Below are 18,993 nucleotides of genomic sequence, written 5' to 3' on the forward strand. Positions count from 1 at the left end.
AATGCCCTTGCTCCGAGGTCGAATTACATTATGCCGCTCAGAGCGTTCTGCATAATTACGCTCTTAGCTCTAAGTTTTCGATAAGATTCAATTAAAGGCCCTACGGGCAGAGCTTACTTGTATCCTTTGGTTTAAATACAATTTCGCATTTCGGCACGACTAATAAATGATTTACGTCGAACAAACAGCTAACGCTGCTACAGTGTGAGGGTCAGTTCGAATGCCCCGCTCCGCACAGTGGACGGGCAATTATTGCTCAGGTCTCTCCTCAGGACCACATACGAACTAACCTTTCGCCTTTTACTAAAGGTTACCGTGGGGAGGGACACTCCAATGAGCCTATGGGCCAATTTTTGTGAGGCCCCACTTGTTTGAGTGGGGCCTAATATGTCAATCCAAAATCAGATTTTCTTGATACATGTGTGCGCCACCTTACAGGGTGATCATCTTTAAGTACTATGGAAATTGTTAGGAATCACCTGTTGCAGCTACCCAAATTCTTGTCCTTCAGCTGGAGTATTCGAAGAGGCGTCCAGAAATAGAAACACGTATTCAACTAATTCACAAAAATCCACAAATTAACTTCCTAATTAGTTGATTTCCGGCACATAATGCAATTTGCGAATTGTAGCCGGTGAGCTTCCAAGACGTATCCACTGGAAATGAATTTCCAGGACGACACCGCAGCAGAGAGGCTCGGCTTTCCTGTACCGACCTGGGAGCGGCCCGCTGCGTGCTGACAAGCGTTCCGAAGGGCCTGAATAAGGTTTTACCATACCAGCATCGAGTTATTATTTCAGCAAGTGTGGAACGAAATGCAGGGGCGTTAGAGTTACTTTTGTGCTACATTCCATAACAGAACATTTTCCCAAAAAACTAAGTGGAACAGTAGTGCATTTCTAGGGCAACTTTGATGGCGCATATCTCCAAACTGGTGTCATTTGGAATTTTATTCCAAGTCGATATACCTTACCAGCTCACTCGCTACAATTCGTAAATTGCGAGATGTGCCATAAAGTAATTAATTCAAAATATATTTACAGTATCTGTTACATCCTTTATTGCCGGAGGCAGGGTACAGACTGGCGGGAAGCCGCCGTCACGTGACACATGGTAACTCAGGGTTGCTTAGCCCTAAGATTGTCCGGCTATCTACCCAACAGCTCTACCCTACCACCATCTACCAACTCTACACAACAGCTTGTCCCTTGATCTAAACATTGCCACCTTCCTAGAGTTCCATGTTACTTCTGGCGCCATTTCCAGCATTCCTACTTCCCAAAGACGCTGCTGCTCTTCCTCCGCCTTACCGGCCCTCAGTGGTAAACGACTGAATGCGTCAGCATTGGAAAGCTTCTCTGCGGGTCGATACTCAATTTCATAGTCATATGCTCATAACATGAGAGTCCAACGCAGCATCCGTGGTGATAGCACCAGGGGAATGGGCTTGGCATGGTGCAACAGTCTTAAGAGAGGTTTGTGGTCCGTCACAATTTTGAAATGCCTCCCATACAACGACTGATCGAACTTCTTAATGCCAAAGCCAATTGCGAGCGCTTCTCGGTCTGTTTGGGCATAATTCCGTTCTCCTGCGCTCATAGTTCTCGATGCATATTCAACCGGTCTCTCGTTGTCATCTTCACCCACATGACTCGACACAGCACCCAGTCCATACGGGGAAGTGTCACAGGCCAGCACTAGGGGCCTGTTGACATCATAGTGCGCAAGAATACGCGAGGACTGCAGCAGATCTTTCGCCTGGCGAAATGCGTCTGCCTCGGCTCCCGTCCAACGCCACTCGCGACCCTTGTCCAACAGCCGGTACAGTGGCTCCAAGGCATGAGCTCCTCCTTTAAGAAACTTGCTCTAAAAGTTCAGAGTTCCCAAAAAGGCTTGAAGTTCCTTTTTGCGTGTCGGCTCCGGGGCCTCGTGAATACCACGCACCTTGTCTTCTCGGCTGCACACCTGCAGAGTTCACGCTGAATCTCAAGTAACACACTTCCTCAACACAAAATTGACATTTGCCAAACTTCAGTCGCAGACCGTCTTCATGGATTCTTTTGAGCACCTCTTGCAAACGAGCATGATGCTGTGCATCATCTCTTTCACCGATCAAGATGTCATCCAAGAACACAAGCACACCATCAATTCTATGCAACAGTTCTTCCATGTACCTCTGAAAAATAGCCACTGCCACTGTCACGCCAAATTGAAGACGGGTTACGCGGAATAGTACCCGATGTGTTGTAACCGTCAACAAGCCAGCTGTTTCTTCATTAACAGTCTTCTGTTGATATGATTGTCCGAGGTATAGCCTTGAAAACTTCGAGCAACCTGCCAGCCTGGCAAACAGCTGCTCTGGTGTCGGCAGAGGATACGTTTCCCACTGTACTACACGATTGACTGTGCTCTTGTAGTCCCCGCAGATCCTTATCGATCCATCTTTTTTGACAACTGGAACGACAGGTGTTGCCCACTTCGAGAGCCGTACAGGCTGGAAAATGCCTTGGCTCACCAACCTGTCCAGTGCTTCGTCGACCTTCGGTCTCAATGCAAACGGTACTTGCCGTGGCTTCAGAAATCGCGGCGAAGCTGCCGGGTTCACCTCTATGCGTACAGGAGGTCCTTTACTTGTCCCAAGTCCAGGCTCAAAGACTGAAGAATACTTCTTGAGCGAGGCCGTTGTTCCCCTACTGCCAGTTCTACTCGGCTCGCACATATTGTCAACACCACTCAGACTTATTCCCCAAGGACTTGAACCAGTTCCGACCGATAAGTCCGATACTAGCACCTTTAACCACCACCAATCGCAGGCGATGCTGCTGCCCCCTTAATCCCACCGTCACGGTCAGTTCACCCAACAGTCGTAGTTCATTGTTATTGTAAGCATATTCGCAGCTTCCGCATAGTCCGGTCGTTGATGATTGAACACACTGCACCCGAGTCCACCTCCATCTCTAGGGGACTTCCGTTGACGCGCACTTCCACTCTCACGGCTGGCTTCTCACCAGACAGCACGAACACGTCGTATACGTCCGACGCAGCATTCTTGTGACGGCCACCATTGGCCCGTTTTCTGCTCGGAGAGTTCGGCTCAGCCGAAGCGCGAGCTGCAGCCTTCCTCCTGCATGCTCTTACTATGTGCCCTCGTTGCTTGCAGAAGTGGCACTGCACATTAATGAATTGGCAACTGCTTGGCGAATGCGCACCCTTGCAGCGGAAACATCCGCTTGTGCTCCCAGGCGAACCAGCCTGCTTCTGGGTACCCTCCTTGGCTGTCACTGGGGCAGAGACTTTCGTAACACATGGGTCGAAACGCTTCCCGCTCACGCTGCAAACTTCAGACGATGTGCCACTGCCGCGAATTTGCTCGGTCTGTCGCTGCGCAGATTCCATTGCAATGGCTTATCGTGAGCTGTCGCAAACGTAAGCTCCGGCTCCGCCAGCAACCGGCGCTGAAGAGTCTCGCTTCGCACCCCGCACACCAGCCGGTCGCGAAACATGTCGTCGAGCGACGCACCGAAATCGCAATGTTCCGAGAGACGTCGCAGTTCTGCGATGTAGTCGGCAATAGACTCACCGGGCTGCTGCTGACGTGTGCCAAACTTGAAACGCTGTTCTGTCACCCAGTGGCGTAGCTAGGTCGTCTGGCACCCGGGACCCATAGGTCTTCTGTCACCCCCCTCCCCGGGTGTAGCCGGCGGAAAGAGGGGTGTCTTCAGACGTATCTGACACCCCCCCCCCTCACTGGCCCCTTGCACCCGGGGCCCACGGCCCCCCGGCCCCCCCTGTTGCTACGCCACTGCTGTCACCAACGGTCGCGGCGAGAAGTAGTTTGAGAGACGCATGAGGATCTCATCGTAGGCCACCGCCGACGGCGCATACGGAGAACAAAGGGAGCGAACGATGGCATACGTTGCCGGGCCGCAAACGCTGCAGAGCGTTGCTCGCTTCTTCTCGTTACCGTCGATGTCGTTTGCTTGAAAGAAAAATTCGAGGCGCTCCAAATACAAGGGCCAAGACTCTGTCGGAACGAATTCCCCAATCGTGCACAGTGCAGCTGCCATTTTCTCTACCGCCAACCGCTTCGGCTAGCCATATGCCTAATCAGCCCTAAATTTGAATCCCCGTCGCCAATTATGTTACATCCTTTATTGCCGGAGGCCGGGTACAGACTGGCGGGGAGCCGCCGTCCGGTGACACATGGTAACAAAGGGTTGCTTAGCCCTAAGATTGCTTTAAAGCGAAGCTTTCTTTCCCTCTTCCTTCGACCTTTACACTCGCAGGTTCACAGCGTGCATGGCAGGAGCGTGGCAGAGAGGATAGGCGACGCAAGAATGTCATTTGGGCCTTACCACCGCGTCGGACGGGCACAATGCCCCCTGAAGCTCCCTAGCTGTCGCCTCAATGCCCTTGCTCCGAGGTCGAATTACATTATGCCGCTCAGAGAGTTCTGCAGAATTACGCTCTTAGCTCGAAGTTTTCGATAAGATTCAATTAAAGGCCCTACGGGCAGAGCTTACTTGTATCCGTTGGTTTAAATACAATTTCGCATTTCGGCACGACTAATAAATTATTTACGTCGAACAAACAGTTAACGCTGCTATAGTGTGAGGGTCAGTTCGAATGCCCCGCTCCGCACAGTGAACGGGTAATTATTGCTCAGGTCTCTCCTCAGGACCACACACGAACTAACCTTTCGCCTTTTACTAAAGGTTACCGTGGGGAGGGACACTCCAATGAGCCTATGGGCCAATTTTTGTGAGGCCCCACTTGTTTGAGTGGGGCCTAATATGTGAATCCAAAATCAGATTCTCTTGATACATGTGTGCGCCACCTTACCGGGTGATCGTCTTTAAGTGCTATGGAAATTGTTAAAAAAAACCTGTTGCAGCTACCCAAATTCTTGTCCTTCACCTGGAGTATTCGAAGAGGTGTCCAGAAATAGAAACACGCATTCAATTAATTCACAAAAATCCACAAATTAACTTCCTAATTAGTTGATTTCCGGCACATAATGCAATTTGCGAATTGTAGCCGGTGAGCTTGCAAGACGTATCAACTGGAAATTAATTTCCAGGACGTAACCGCAGCAGAGAGGCTCGGCTTTACTGTACCGACCTGGGAGCGGCCCGGTACGTGCTGACAAGCGTTCCGAAGGGCCTGAATAAGGTTTTACCATACCAGCATCGAGTTATTATTTCACCAAGTGTGGAACGAAATGCAGGGGCGTTAGAGTTACTTTTGTGCTACATTCCATAAAAGAAAATTCGTAAACTGCGAGATGTGCCATACAGTAATTAACTCAAAAGATAATTACAGTATTTTTGTCAATTCGTCGAAGTCTGTTTTTGATTTCTCGTACAAGTAATATGTCCACCTGTATGAATTATCAAGCTCAACGACTTGAATTATGTTATCTGCAACTGCCTAATTGTAAATTACACAAAACATTTATTTGTCCACCCTGTGTATTCTTGACACAGTACGTGTGTCCCTGCTAATCCTTGTTGGCAGCGTTTGTTATGGCATGTGTCGACTTTAAACTGGACGAGTCTTGGTTCGCTATCAACACAGTTGATTTGTAAAAGCGACGCACTGTCAGTTGTGTCGCAGCATGGTGACCACGCGGTAAATGATACATAAATCACCGCGAGAGGGGGCACGTGTTGTCCACGCGAACAGCGTTCATAGAACTGCCAGGCCATTTTTAAAGCGAAGCGTGCTTTGCCTTTTCTTACCACTTTTCCACTGCTGCTGCTGCTGCCCCGTACGACGCGTGGAGGTGTTTCAGAGCGTGCATATACATGGCAGAAGCGTGGCAGAGAGGAAAGGCGATGCGAGAAACTCGTCTGCATCCTTCTATCACTTCGCACGTGCACAATGATCTCTCAAGCTCCCTGGCCGTCACCACAATACCCTTTTTACAGCTGTGATAATCGATGAGCCCCCGCAAAAGCCTTGCGGAAACTGCAGCGCTTCCCTACACTAAATGGAGGCAGAGAACGGGCAGAATCGACGCAGTCAAGAAAAGAGTGGGCGACAGCCCTGCCACTCATCGCTCGCAGTTCCCATACATGGGGGCAGGGGGGAGAGGTAAGACACGACGCAAAATGCGATGAAGTGCTACTACTAGACGCGAGAGGGGTCGCACGTCAAATCAACACTTCTGTGCCCACCGCGATAGCTTTGCGGCTGTGGCATTGCTCGAGGTTGCGGGTTCGATCCCGACCACGGCAGCCGCATTTCGAGGGGGGGGGGGCGAAATACAAAAAACGCTGGTATGGTGCACGTAACGAACCCCATGGGTTCGAAATTCATCCGGAGTCCTCCTCCACCGCACGCCTCATTATCCGATTGTGGTTTCGGCAGGTAGAGCTTAAAGTTTCACTTCTGCGACGATGTGATGTACCATGTGAGGCAATGACAACGCTAACGTTCTCGGAAGTTATGAACACTGGCGCACAACAATGGCTCAAAGAAACGCGTCCTGCTGTGCGTTCTGTGTACAACGCACGCAAACAAAAGTTTTGCTCCCAAGGTAATGTTTAACGTGAACTCGTCACTCTAGGGTTGGACTAAACGGTGCAGAAATTCGACATTCGCCGTCAACGTCACCGTAAGATATCGTCAATCAAATCAAACAGCACCGAAAGATTCAATTACATCGATTCCCACAGTGCGTGGGTCCGCATAATTTTACAGCGAAGCTGTATTCCTCTACCGTCCAAGGAAATTTTCGTGTCGTCGGCGTGGTAAGCAAAAAACTCCCCATACGTGTGCCGATCTCGGAGATAGTGCAATACCGGCCCAACCCGCGACGGAGGTGAAGCACGCTCAGGCGTGAAGCAGTCCCCATACGTGGGCCGATCCTGAAGATAGTGCATTGCCGGGCCGACCCGAGGCGGAGGTGAAGCAGGCGTTAAGCACTCCTCATACGTGGGCCGATCCCGAAGATTGTGCAATGCCGGCCCAACTTGTGACGGAGGTGAAGCATGCCGTGAAGCAGTCCCCATACGTGGGGCGATCCCGAAGATAGTGCAATGCCGGGCCCACCGGAGGCGGAGGTGAAGCAGGCGTTAAGCACTCCTCATACGTGGGCCGATCCCGAAGATAGTGCAATGCTGAGCAGACCCGCGGCGGACAACACGGCGGACAAATAGGGAGACATGAAAAACGACCACAAGGCCCACTTATAACTCCAACTTAACTCACGGACAACTTTCTGTGGCAATGAAGGGAAAGCTACGGGGGCGGAGCTTCTGCATAAGCGTTACCGCGCCAAGTAGTCCACCAGCGTTTGGCAGGGCTTTTGGTCGTTCGGAACAGACGCTGAATCGGCGCAGCTTCCACGTGCGATTGTTTCGCATTTGCTCAGACGTAGAAGGGAAAAGCCGCAAAATAAGTAAGCTTTTACATTCAGTGGTGTGTTTTGTCTTATTTAACTGTTGCTAATAAAGTGTTTATGTTTTGGCTTCCCCAGCCTAAACAAATGTGGATGAAAACGCGGGGCTCTTTTCAGAAGTGCTCTCGCCTGTGCGCACTCTGCCTCTCTGCTTCCCTTCATAGCCACAGAAAGTTGTGCGCGACTATAGACGTGCTTCTGCTCACACTGCCATTGAACTACGGATAATATTTTACTGTTTTCAGGGACCACAAGTGGTTTGTCTGCGTATGTTGAAGCCTTTCAATCTTCCATTCCTTCAAATCTTCAAGATCTGCGAAAATACCACATTTACGCACCAGGTGTTATTACCAGTTCATTGTAAAATATTTAGCGCGCACAATTGACAAGGACAGAGTGAAGGGGGACACACGTGTGTCCACGTGTGTCCCCCTTCACTCCGTCCTTGTCAATTGTGCGGGCTAAATATTTTACAATGAATTCGTACCAACTCGCCCAACTATCAGTTCTGCTGTAATTACCAGAGTTTCATGACAGATGTGCGTCCACTTTCTGAACGCTTTTTAAAGCGGAAAGTGGACCTTATCGCAACAGCCAATTTGGTTTTCACGCCAAACACCCACTTAAGAAACGTTAAAGGTTTGCTGCAAATCCACCCAAAATATTGCATCTTGGCACGCAGTACAGTGTCCTGTTTTCTGCGCTGTATACTGAACAGCGTGCTACTATAAACATGATATAAACTCATTAAAGAGCGACGAACGACGACGAACTTACTTAGTGCTAGAACACGTCTGTCCCAGCTAGCCAGTTTTTGTCAAATTTTTATCAGTCTTTGGAAAGCTTTCCGCGTCCATCACCTCAGGCTAGGACGCGGAACGTTCCGCAGGCTCGTGCGGCCAGAAATCTGCGACCGCAAGCTCTTCTAAAAATCATTAGTACTTACTGCCTTAAGTCATTAAGGCACCAAGCCAACCACCAGTGAAGGCTCAAGAGAAGCTCCTACTCTCGTGGCCGTGGATGATGGGCCTATTGCCGGCCCGTCTGGCCAGAGCTCTACATTGACAAGCTCCTCAAGCAAACGAGGCACCTAGCTGGTCCAGCACCAGCGAAAACACAGAGGTCTACTCAATTACAGGCGGCGACTCATAGGATGACAGCTTCGTGTCGTTGAGGAGCCGAAGGGCTAATAGTAGGCTCATCAAGGCGTCATCACCAGCGAATACGTCAACCATGCAGGCAAGCAGTAAACCCTGGCCGCACACCATCCTCTTCATGCCAGTTGATTCTTCGGTAAGCCTACGAGTATTGAACCGGCAAGCTCTCTCTGTTTTTTGAGGGAAAGGCACCAAATGGCATCGAGGAGGTCCGGCTCAACACACGGAAGAATGTTCTAGCTGTCGACACAACCCATGTAACCAGGCTGGAGAAGCTACGACAGATAACAGATTTGGGCAACATAAAAGTACGACCGGTCATACCCATGGATGGGGCCTGCACTGCAGGTATAATGCATCATACTGAATGGGCGATTTCAAACACGGACCTGCCAAATCTGATAATACAATCGTACGAAGGAATGGTCATCACGCACGCATACCCCCTCGGAAACAGCCGTTGCATGAAGATAATGTTCAAGGTTGGTTCCATCCTTTCGCACGTAAAGGTCTGTCATTTGCGACATGTCGTACGGCAGTTTGTTTCAAAGCCTCTTCAATGCCATAAGTTCTTCAGTATCCGTCATGTTAACGGCGTCTGCGCCAACTCCACAATGTGCCCCCGGTGCGCAGAGTCGCACACGGTAGACGTCTGCCGGGCAACAAACTTTAGGTGTGGCAACTGCGAAGGCACTCATGAAGCGACATCTAAAGAATGCTAAAGAAAGCTAAAGAATGCTGCAAGGGATAACTCACCCCATAGAGAAGCCTCAGAAAAAATCTGACGTCGACGTAATTGTTGACGGAAACGCTCAAGACAGGGTGGAGTTCGTGCACTGCTTGTGCCAACGCCATCATCTTCAAATAGAACGCCCAAGAAACACAAGGAGGCCTCAAATGGAAAAGGCTCCCCCCGTGGAAGAGTGGCCGGCGCTGGCAAGCTCAGTCTTCTAAAGAGCATCCACCGCTTGATGCTCCCATCGAAGCCCGCTTCTATTGGTGAGGCTTCAACAGTGGACTGCCAAATGACTACGGTGTTGCGATCCATTGTGAATGTCACGAGGGCTATGCTGACAAGCATTTACACCCCATCTGCACGAAATGGCTTACAAGTGCTGTACACGCTGAGCTCCATCCTAGCAAGCCTTGAGTGAAGCCATGGCTGACAATCACCAGTCATTTTGTAAGGAGGTCAGAGAAGCATCCATCCTTCAGTGAAACGCTTGAGGTCTAAGATCTCGCATCGCCGGTTTTCGTCAGCTTGTTCTCACTAACCGATTTCCAATCATTGCCATCTGTGAACCAAGATTATCATATCCAATAATGCCATCCGGCTACGAGACAATATTCTCATCAAACGACAGCAAAAGTAGCAAGGTCGTCGTGTTTATTCGCCGAAGCTCACTTACATCGTCCAGCCTGTGCAACCTCATGACGACAATCCGTATGTGTGCATGACTGTTAAAAATAGAAAAGTCACCCTTGCACTCTTAGTGGTGCATCTGTCCCCGTTAAGCCGATTTGACACTAAAAGACTAGATGACATCTTAAAAGCGCAACCTTGTCCGTGGATTCTCACCAGGGACTTCAACGCACACCATACCATTTCGGGAAGCTCAAAAGTTTGCGCGACGGGACGAGGACTAGCTTCATTAGTTTCCAACAATGGTCCCTACCTGCTGAATGGCGTGATTCCAACGTCTGTGTGGGGAATAACGTATAGCAGCTGCCTCAATTTGACTTCCGTCTCCGCCACTTCGTCACACATTTTAAGTGGTTTTTGGACATTAAAACGCATGGAAGCGACCACATCCCCACTTACCCACTTAGATCAAGGGGCTGTCTAACACGTATACGCCCACCGCGATACGAAGAATAGATTGGACTGTATTTAAATCTGAGATCGAGGACGTTTGTCACAAAGGCCTCTCTTGTGGACTTCAACAAGCTATCAAGGAAACGGCACGGACGGCCACGCGCACGCTCACGTGTTCTCCAAGGTACTCTGAATTCGACCTGGAATTGGAGCGGCTTCGCGTGATTCGCTGTCGTGCTGAAAGAAGATATCGACGGCCTAAGTCAATTCAGGATCTAAGGACAGCCCGGCGCATGCAAAAGAAGATACAGCGCCGCATTGATAAACTTGAGGTAGAGCGGTTGTCGCAATATTGTGCGTCCCTAGATCCCGGCAAACTGCTATCTCAAATATGGAGAACTGTGCGAGGTCCACGTTCTGTTCCGGAACAGCGCTTTCCGTTTCCGGTGGGAAAGAGCTGTACGCATCTAATGCAAGACAGTGCCGCCCAGCAAGATAGGAGACTGTTAGCGGCAGGCTATCCAAAGACTTTAATCTCTGCAGTGGCTGAATCTGTGTTCAAGCGTTTGAAAATGAAAAATAGAGGGGATCGCGAAGTGCGAGACAAAATAAAAAAAGATCTTGGTGGTTATGCCATATGTACATGGCATTTCACACAGATTGAAAAAAGTTGCGGCAAGAAACGACGTCCGATTGGTTTGTTCTGCGGCTTGTAAGCTTACGAAACTTTGCATGAGGGTCTCGCAGCATTGTACGCGAAAGAATACGTGCAATACCAAGCATGGTCGCGAAGTACCGCACGTGCGACACATATGTAGTGTACAGTATTCCTTCGAAATTTGGTAGAGATTGCATAGGACAAACCGGTCAATGTGTGAATGATCGGATGCGTGAGAATGCGAATTTAATACCCACAGGCACAGGAGGTAATCTTCCGCTACCTTGTAAGGAGTGTGGTTGTAATCCCATCTACAGTGACGTTTCAACCTTGGGGAAGGCTAAGACTTAGCAGGAAAGAGAGTTGAGTGAAGCCTATCGCATCTGTAAACTTGACCCCGAGAAGTGTGTAAGCGCGCCATCTGTGTTCCTTGCCAAGAAAGAACTTTTATTTCTTGATCTGTGTAGACGCATATAGATAAGGTGGTGACCGTGTTGTGTTATGTTGTGCCTTGTGCATGTGTAGTACAGACTCGGGGGACGGCGTTTTCATGAATGAAGTTCAGTTCTTAGTCCAGCCACCCTCCTGTCGCTTTTTCTGTGTCTGCTTCTCGATTTTTTTCAACTTTCAAGTTTGCTGGCATTCTCCTATAATAACCATGTACCAACTAGTCCAACAAGCCACTCTTATGAAAGACTATAATTATCCCGTCCTTTTTTTTCTCTTTCCGTTTATCCCCGCTCTTCTTTCCGCCTTTACTTCCCCTTTCCCTTACCCTAGTGCAGGGTAGCAGACCGGAGATTTTAGCTCTGGTTAACCTCCCTTCCTTTCTCTCATTTGCATCTCTCTATCTCTCTCATTCAAAACCTATCGGTCGGTCTGGCTATCAAGTACCACAAGTGCGCTTACTGAGCTCACGCAAGAAACAAAAGCAGAATTTGTTTGGGTCCTGTTCAGATTTCACAGCTTTTTCCCTGGAGCTTCATATGTCTTTGACATGTGCAGACAAATTCATCCACCTTCGAGAACCATTGATATGTGTGCAGTTTTACAGAGGCGGATCTATCGTTTTCCAGCCAAATTTGACAATGACTTTGAGAAAATACAGTTTTGAGCGAGCAGCCGCTTGAGATATTCTTTAAGGGAAGCTTTTGCTCAAGCGCAACTCCAACGCGGCCTAATGAAATACATGTAAAAAGCAAAAACGCTTTCGGAGATATCCCCTGGACCAATTTTCATGAAATTTGTTGCATTTGAAGGAGAAAGTTAAATTGCAGTGACTGTTGGAAGCATAATTTCGATTTAGAGCCTGAATTTTGTTGTTAAAAATTTGGAAATTTCGAAAGTTTGAAAAATGTAGCAGCACGAAGTTTACAAATTAATAGCTCTGCATCAAGAACAAATATCGTGGTTCTGTAAACAGCATCCACTAAATCATTGAAAGCGGACAAATTTGGTATGTCATTTTTTACCTTACGTGAATCTGTTACGTTGTGTACAAGGGTTTTGCAAAAGATGTATTTCCTTACTACTAATTTTTTTTTACATTCATGTATAACAAATTAATTTTGTCCACTTTAGATGTACTATTAGGTGCAATTCACATAATTGTGATATCAGTTTTCATAGCCGAGTTACAGAGATGTAAACTTGATAGTGTAGTTTTCCGAAAATCTTCTATTTTTGCCACTTTTTGATAAATAATTGACGACTTAAATCAAAAATTCGTAACAAACAGCCACTATATTTTAAGCTTTTCTTTTAAATGCAACAAACCTCGTCAAATTTGGTGAAGTGGTTGCCGAGAAAAACGAATTATTCTTTTACATGTATTTAGCTAGGAGCATCCTATAGCTAAAGCTTCCTTTTAATAACTTATTCCAATGGTTGAGTATAAAGCAGCATATGTTTTTGTGTACAGAGCATGATAAACATTTTGACGCCAGTTGAAACAAGCTTGGTGCAATGGTGCGCCATGCACTGTTCCAGAACGTGTCCCGCTTTCTGTGTGTTAACTCCAGGTTTTAGAATATTCATGTCCAGGTTTTCCCTCACTCTGTAGGGTTGCGCCAATATCTTTGGTGACATTGCTACATACCTAGAAAGAAAATTGCGGCAGATTTCATCTCACGATGATTGTCGACGGCAATGCGAACAGCAATCGAACAATGTAGCGACACACCATATATTCCTGAAGCCGCGTTTATTTGGCACGTGTAGTGGCGATCCTAAGACTTTCGTCGCGTCGGCTATGTGCCACGTGCTGCGATATCGCACCACTACGCTGGCAGACCAGCTCTGGGCCGTCCGGCAAGCCGAAGATGCCGCCCGAGTCCAAGGACTTCGAGCCGCCACCTGAGGCCACCACAGCAAGAACTGCCGGACTAGTCTTTAATAAAGTTTCTTCTTCTTGCTATGACACCCACTTGCGAAGGCCGCCATTAACATGGAACTATGACGTCGACTGTGTGACGATGAAATGAAGAAGGAGCAATACTGATTGAACGACATAGGCGCATAACGACGATGGCATGACGCCAATAAGACAAATGACTACGTCACTTTGGCCAATCAACTGTGCTGATAGCGAACCCAGACGTGTCCAGTTTCAAGCCGACACATAACGCCATAACAAACGCTGGCAACAACGGTTAGCCGGGTCATTCATACCGCGCAAAGAATACATGACACCGCACATACGTATCAAGACAATCTATCTTTTGCGGTTACTTATTAGGCCCCACGCAAACAAGTGGGGCCTCACAAAAATTGGCCTATAGGCTCATCGGAGTGTCCCTATGGTGTCCCTCCCCACGGTAACCTTTAGTAAAAGGCGAAAGGTGTGTTTAGAAAAAGTTTATTTCGACAAGAGACGATACGAACACTGAGTCATAATTCGTGTGGGGTCATAATTCGCACTGACCCTCACACTGTAACAAAGTTAGCTGTTCTTTCGACGAAAATTATTTGTTAGGCATACCGAAATGCGAAATTGTGTTTAAACCAACCGAAGGAAGCAAGCTCTGCCTGTAAGGCCTTTAAATGAATCTTATTGAGCAAGTTAGAGCTAGGAGTGTAATTGCGCAGAATGCTCTGAGCGGCATCACGTAACTTCGAGCTCGGAGCAACGCTCGCGTTGCCAGCCCTGCTACCGAAAGGTCTTTATTTTTATTTTTTCCTGTCGCATGTAGGGCAGTGTTCACATATGTATGAATGGGTTGTTTCGTGCATGGAGGTTTGATGTAATGCATCTCGAGTATCATCCTACGCGGGTGGCCAAACATCTCTGGACTTTATAACGAAGAATGCAGAACCCACGGGCTATTATACCTCGAGTGGTTCCTATAGATACCGTATGCGACACTTATCACTCAAATACTGGCATTATCATGAGCGCTGTCACCGTTGGTGTCGGTGCCGTTGAGCTGTCACTGCATCGAACCGCACGCGTGGCCCACGCGTGGTTTGGGCCCCAGTGACTCGAAAAACCTGCAGTGCATTTGGCTACAAAAGCGAGGAAGCCAAGAGGACGCACCCTCATTCTCCACTCAGCTGAGTGGGTTCATGACCGACGCTATCACCGAAACTGGAATGGCTGACCCTGTCAGTGCCTGGAGCGGCCAGTCTGCAGGTGCAACAAAGTTGAACATTTATTTTACTTCTACCGTGTCGTGATTAACAAGAAAGGTGCAGTATTTCATTATATGAAACAAAATTTGCTCACGGCTTCGCACCATAATGGTTTCTTACACTGCATGTGCCATCAGTATGTGCAATGCAATCGTCACTACACATGTCCTTGTGCAGCAATGTTGCCAACTCTAGGAAAATTTTCCTAGGTCAAGAGATTTCAGGCAGAGTCTGGGTAAATTGGGAATACTGTAAGCATTTAGGGAAATTTGGCACTAAGAATAAAGCACTGCTGCGACGCCGCACCGACTGGCAGTGGGCCTGTGCCGTCAGCGCCTTCGCAGAGGAACGGGCAACGCTGGCCTGACGAGCGGCATCGGAGCCAGCTGTGGAAGAAGACCGCGACGAACGCACGAGCGCGTTCGCTCTGTTACGCCGACGCCAGCGCTCGACCCAAGACTGGGCCCCTAAGAACTGCGCTCTAAAAAGCTACACAAAATTTTCAGTCTACTAACATATCAGAAGAATGTACTTTTACAGGAAATATATTTGTAAACGGAACCACCGCATCTTGCAATAATCGAGGGAATCTTTTGAAATTCGTACCTAGTCAGAGGTAAACTGCTTTCGGAAGTTGGCAGCTCTAGCACTTTGTGAGATCGTTCGTGTAACTGTTTATCCAGGCACTAAAATATGTGTTTCTGCTTGCCCATACCGTGGTCTCATTATGATTCACGCCATGGTGTGTAACTCCGGATTTATTCTCACCACCGAGGCTTCTTTAATGTGAACCCAGTGCTGGGGACACGAGCGTTCTTGCGCACCACCCCAATCGGAATGCGGCCGCCAGTACCGGAATCGAACCCGCGACCTCGAGCTCAGCAGCGCGACGCCATAGTATCTGGGCTGCAGTGGCGGGTCACGTATAACCATTTATCTTTGTTCTGTTAGCAACTTAGTACTGCGTGACATTCTTGCATTTGTTGCTGATCTTTTGAACACTGTTGTACCTTTGGCTAACTACATCGCTAATATTGCAAAGTCTTACACCATTCGTGCTGTTACTCAGTTTCATGTTCGTTTCTTTCTGTGCATACCCAGAGAAGTTCTTTTTTCTTTCATTTTCATCATGCGGCAAGCAGTGTAGGGGATGACGGACTCGTCAAAATCGTCCACGCAATTTCCCCCCTTCAGTTCGTTCCAACGGAGAATTAAAAATAAAGTCAGTTCCATTCTTAACCCTTTCCCTACGCGAAAAAAGAAGAAAACTTTATTAAATTTAACGGAACTTCTTTTTTGGCTCAGCTTGTAGAGCCTTTTTTTTTTTCTGAATAAAACGGTACCATTCTTTGAATTCAATTGGGATTCCTTTATTTCACAAATTGCGTAAAAACATAGCTTGAAGAAGGCTTCACTGCACGGTGGCCCTATTGTCCTGCAAAAAAAAAAGCGTTTTGAAGGGCTCGATACGCCGTGAAAAAAAACAGAATATGAAGGCAAAATTGCCTAAACGGTGCAGTAACATGCACATGAATAGTGGTTACTTTTCCGCAGCTCCTAAACTTCGTATGGTAGACTCACGGGCAGCCGCAAGGTCATCCGGTCCATCCACAGAACCGTACGTCGTCATCAGATTCCTCAGATGAGAACACTTCACTTTTCGTTTCTGTGCAAAACTCTACAGAGCAGTCGCCCAATGAGGAGTCATCGAAATACTTTCTTTTGCGCGCGCTTTCATTGTCTCGTTTCGAGGAGGCAATCATGTTTTATGCGGGTATGCCAGAGGCGGCAATATAAGGAAGGCCGGCGCTGGGTGCACGCGCGTGGCAGCAGACGACCCCAAGTGGAGTCCGCTGCTGCCACGCATGATGACGTCACAAAAAGAAAACTTAGTAAAAAATACATGAAATGCTAACGTTATCGTTTTGTTGTTAAATACACTACGCCTAAATAAATAAAGCATTTATTTTATGCTGCGTTTCAAAATCGAAAATGACTGTCGGCGCCTACACACGCGTGCACGCAATGGGAGGACCGTTGCGATTCCTTGTGGCTGTGTGGTGTGTACTGTAGTATTGAATCACTGTGTAATATCGGCGAGTACGAATAACGTTGCCGTTACGAAGCTACAGAAGCTTCGAACGAACTGTGCTGCATCCACGAAACAGCACGACATGTCGCATCATTTGGACTGTCGGTTTCGAAGAGTCGTGGTAGCACAGCGCCGACTGCATATGGTGCCGACACGGATCATGCATATTGCAGGGTGTGTCGTATGTAGCGATTCTTTAAGTTGTGTGTACGCCTTCTGGCAAAGTCGGATGCCTGTTTGGCCTTGGACACCACGTCGACACACTGCTCTCGAGCTCGAAAACGCAGAAGTGGTGCGCGTCGGCATTGACGTCGATGTAGGGTGCATACACATTTCCAAATCGCTGTGCAAAGTAAGGGCGCCTTTTGTCGATGAGCAAAGTGCATTCAAACATTTCGCGTCGCCTTAAGCACGCAGAAGCCTAGTAACGAAAGCCTGGACATGAAACGTGAATCTAACAGAAAGGCCTGTTCCCGCCTCAAGGCAATGTCAGCAAGTGTCTGTGACGAGTGTCAAGTGACTCACACGAGGCTGGGCGTTGAAAAGTGTGTCTCGAGTGCCGCTGCTTCACTCTGGCCAGGGCCCAACCCGCTTTCATGAACCATTTGAAATGCCCAGTGTATTAGTTGCTATAGATTGTGGTGCAGTGAAACAGCCATTCCATAGCAGCCATGAAAATTACCTGTGGAAGTAATAATAATGCGATAGGCTTTCGTGGTTATTGTCATTATGTATCACATGCATCGGAGTGCGATCATTTACACCCTGTGCTCGTGTTTAGATAAATGCTTTATCTTCTGAAGCAATATCTGCAACAGCAATCCTACGAAGGATGAAACATTTGTTTTTTTTTCCGCGATCGATGCACAACACTAAGCGGCAACTGCAGCAACAAGCATTTGGAACGAGTTTAAACGTTTTTACCATAACAGCAAAACGTTCTGCCAAACTGAGAGCCCACATATGCTCCATTCACATCAGTAAATTCAACAAACAAGAGCAACAGCACTGAAAAACGTAACAGGGGCTGCACAAGACCACACCATCAACCATAAACGCGCTCCAAGGCATAAAGAAACGAGCTGCTCCAGCGTTGCGCCCAAGTGTGGCTCGAGATCGCAAGCTCGAACACCATCCGGTTCTTCCAGCGCAACTAACTAGAACAACATTCTATCACACAACACAGTAAGAAACCGTAAAATTGTGTTTTAGCCAAGCTGAAGCACTGAAGCAGCTCCAGCAGCGCGCGCAAAACTATAAACCGGAACACGCCATACTTGTTTAAACAACGTCATCATAACTGTGACGTCACTTCCGTGCGTGGCAGCAGCGTTTTGGTATGGCATTTCGCTTCTACCACGCGCGTGTCACCAGACACAAATGGCACAACATGGGCAAGTGAGGCCATCTAGTGTCAGGAATCGCAACTAGCTGCAATAGGACGATCACCGTCGTCAAAGGTTCACTGTGTGACAAATGTTTGTTTATGACGACGTTACTTTGATACAAAATTTCATGACGACGATACTCATCAGCGGGATGTAAAGGGTTAACGAAGAAATTGGTACGTTTAGGAAACCTACGCACTAATACCTACGGTCTCCAATCGTGAGATCCATTCGGCAGTGCTTTCATTTACAGCGTCATCTACCTTAATACATAATTAAGGGAAACCTGTCCCATCCAGTTCAGATTTTTCTCCTCCGCTATCTACTCGCCATCTTTAGTAAGTACTATCTCGACGCTCACCCAAGAGCGCACGTAGTCCCTGATATGGCTGTGGTCGGTTTTGCCTCTCGTCTGTCCAAGTACACGTGGCAGTGGCAGTTGTTTAGAGCTGAGAAACGTGCTGTTGGGCTCGTTGGTTCGTCATGACGTATGCAAAGGGCACCAGACAACAACATGGCGGACAAACAGGGAGGCATGAAGAACGACCACAAGGCCCACTTATAACTCCAACTAAACTCGCGGACAACTTTCTGTGGCAATGAAGGAAAAGCTACGGGGGCGGAGCTTCTGCACATGTGTTACCGCGCCAAGTAGTCCGCCAGCGTTTGACAGTGCTTTTGGTGGCTCGGAACAGACGCTGAATCGACGTAGTTTCGCGTTTGCCTAGACGCGGCATGTAAAAGCCGCAAAATAAGTAAACTTTTTCATTCAGTGGTGTGTTTTATCTTATTGAATTGTTGCTAATTAAGTGTTTATGTTTCTCTTCCCCAGCTTAAAGTAATGCAG

The 18,993-nt window shown here is 48.0% G+C and overlaps 3 pseudogenes; 2 read left to right on the plus strand and 1 right to left on the minus strand.

Annotated features, from left to right (window-relative positions):
- Window positions 1-252: 252 nt before the first annotated feature.
- On the plus strand, window positions 253-382 carry LOC135903289 (U5 spliceosomal RNA; annotated as a pseudogene).
- Window positions 383-4,658: 4,276 nt separating this feature from the next.
- Window positions 4,659-4,788, plus strand: LOC135903290 (U5 spliceosomal RNA; annotated as a pseudogene).
- Window positions 4,789-13,773: 8,985 nt separating this feature from the next.
- LOC135903286 (U5 spliceosomal RNA) lies at window positions 13,774-13,918 on the minus strand (annotated as a pseudogene).
- Window positions 13,919-18,993: the final 5,075 nt, after the last annotated feature.

Source organism: Dermacentor albipictus, chromosome 2, assembly GCF_038994185.2.
Source record: "Dermacentor albipictus isolate Rhodes 1998 colony chromosome 2, USDA_Dalb.pri_finalv2, whole genome shotgun sequence".
Classification (NCBI taxonomy): domain Eukaryota; kingdom Metazoa; phylum Arthropoda; class Arachnida; order Ixodida; family Ixodidae; genus Dermacentor; species Dermacentor albipictus.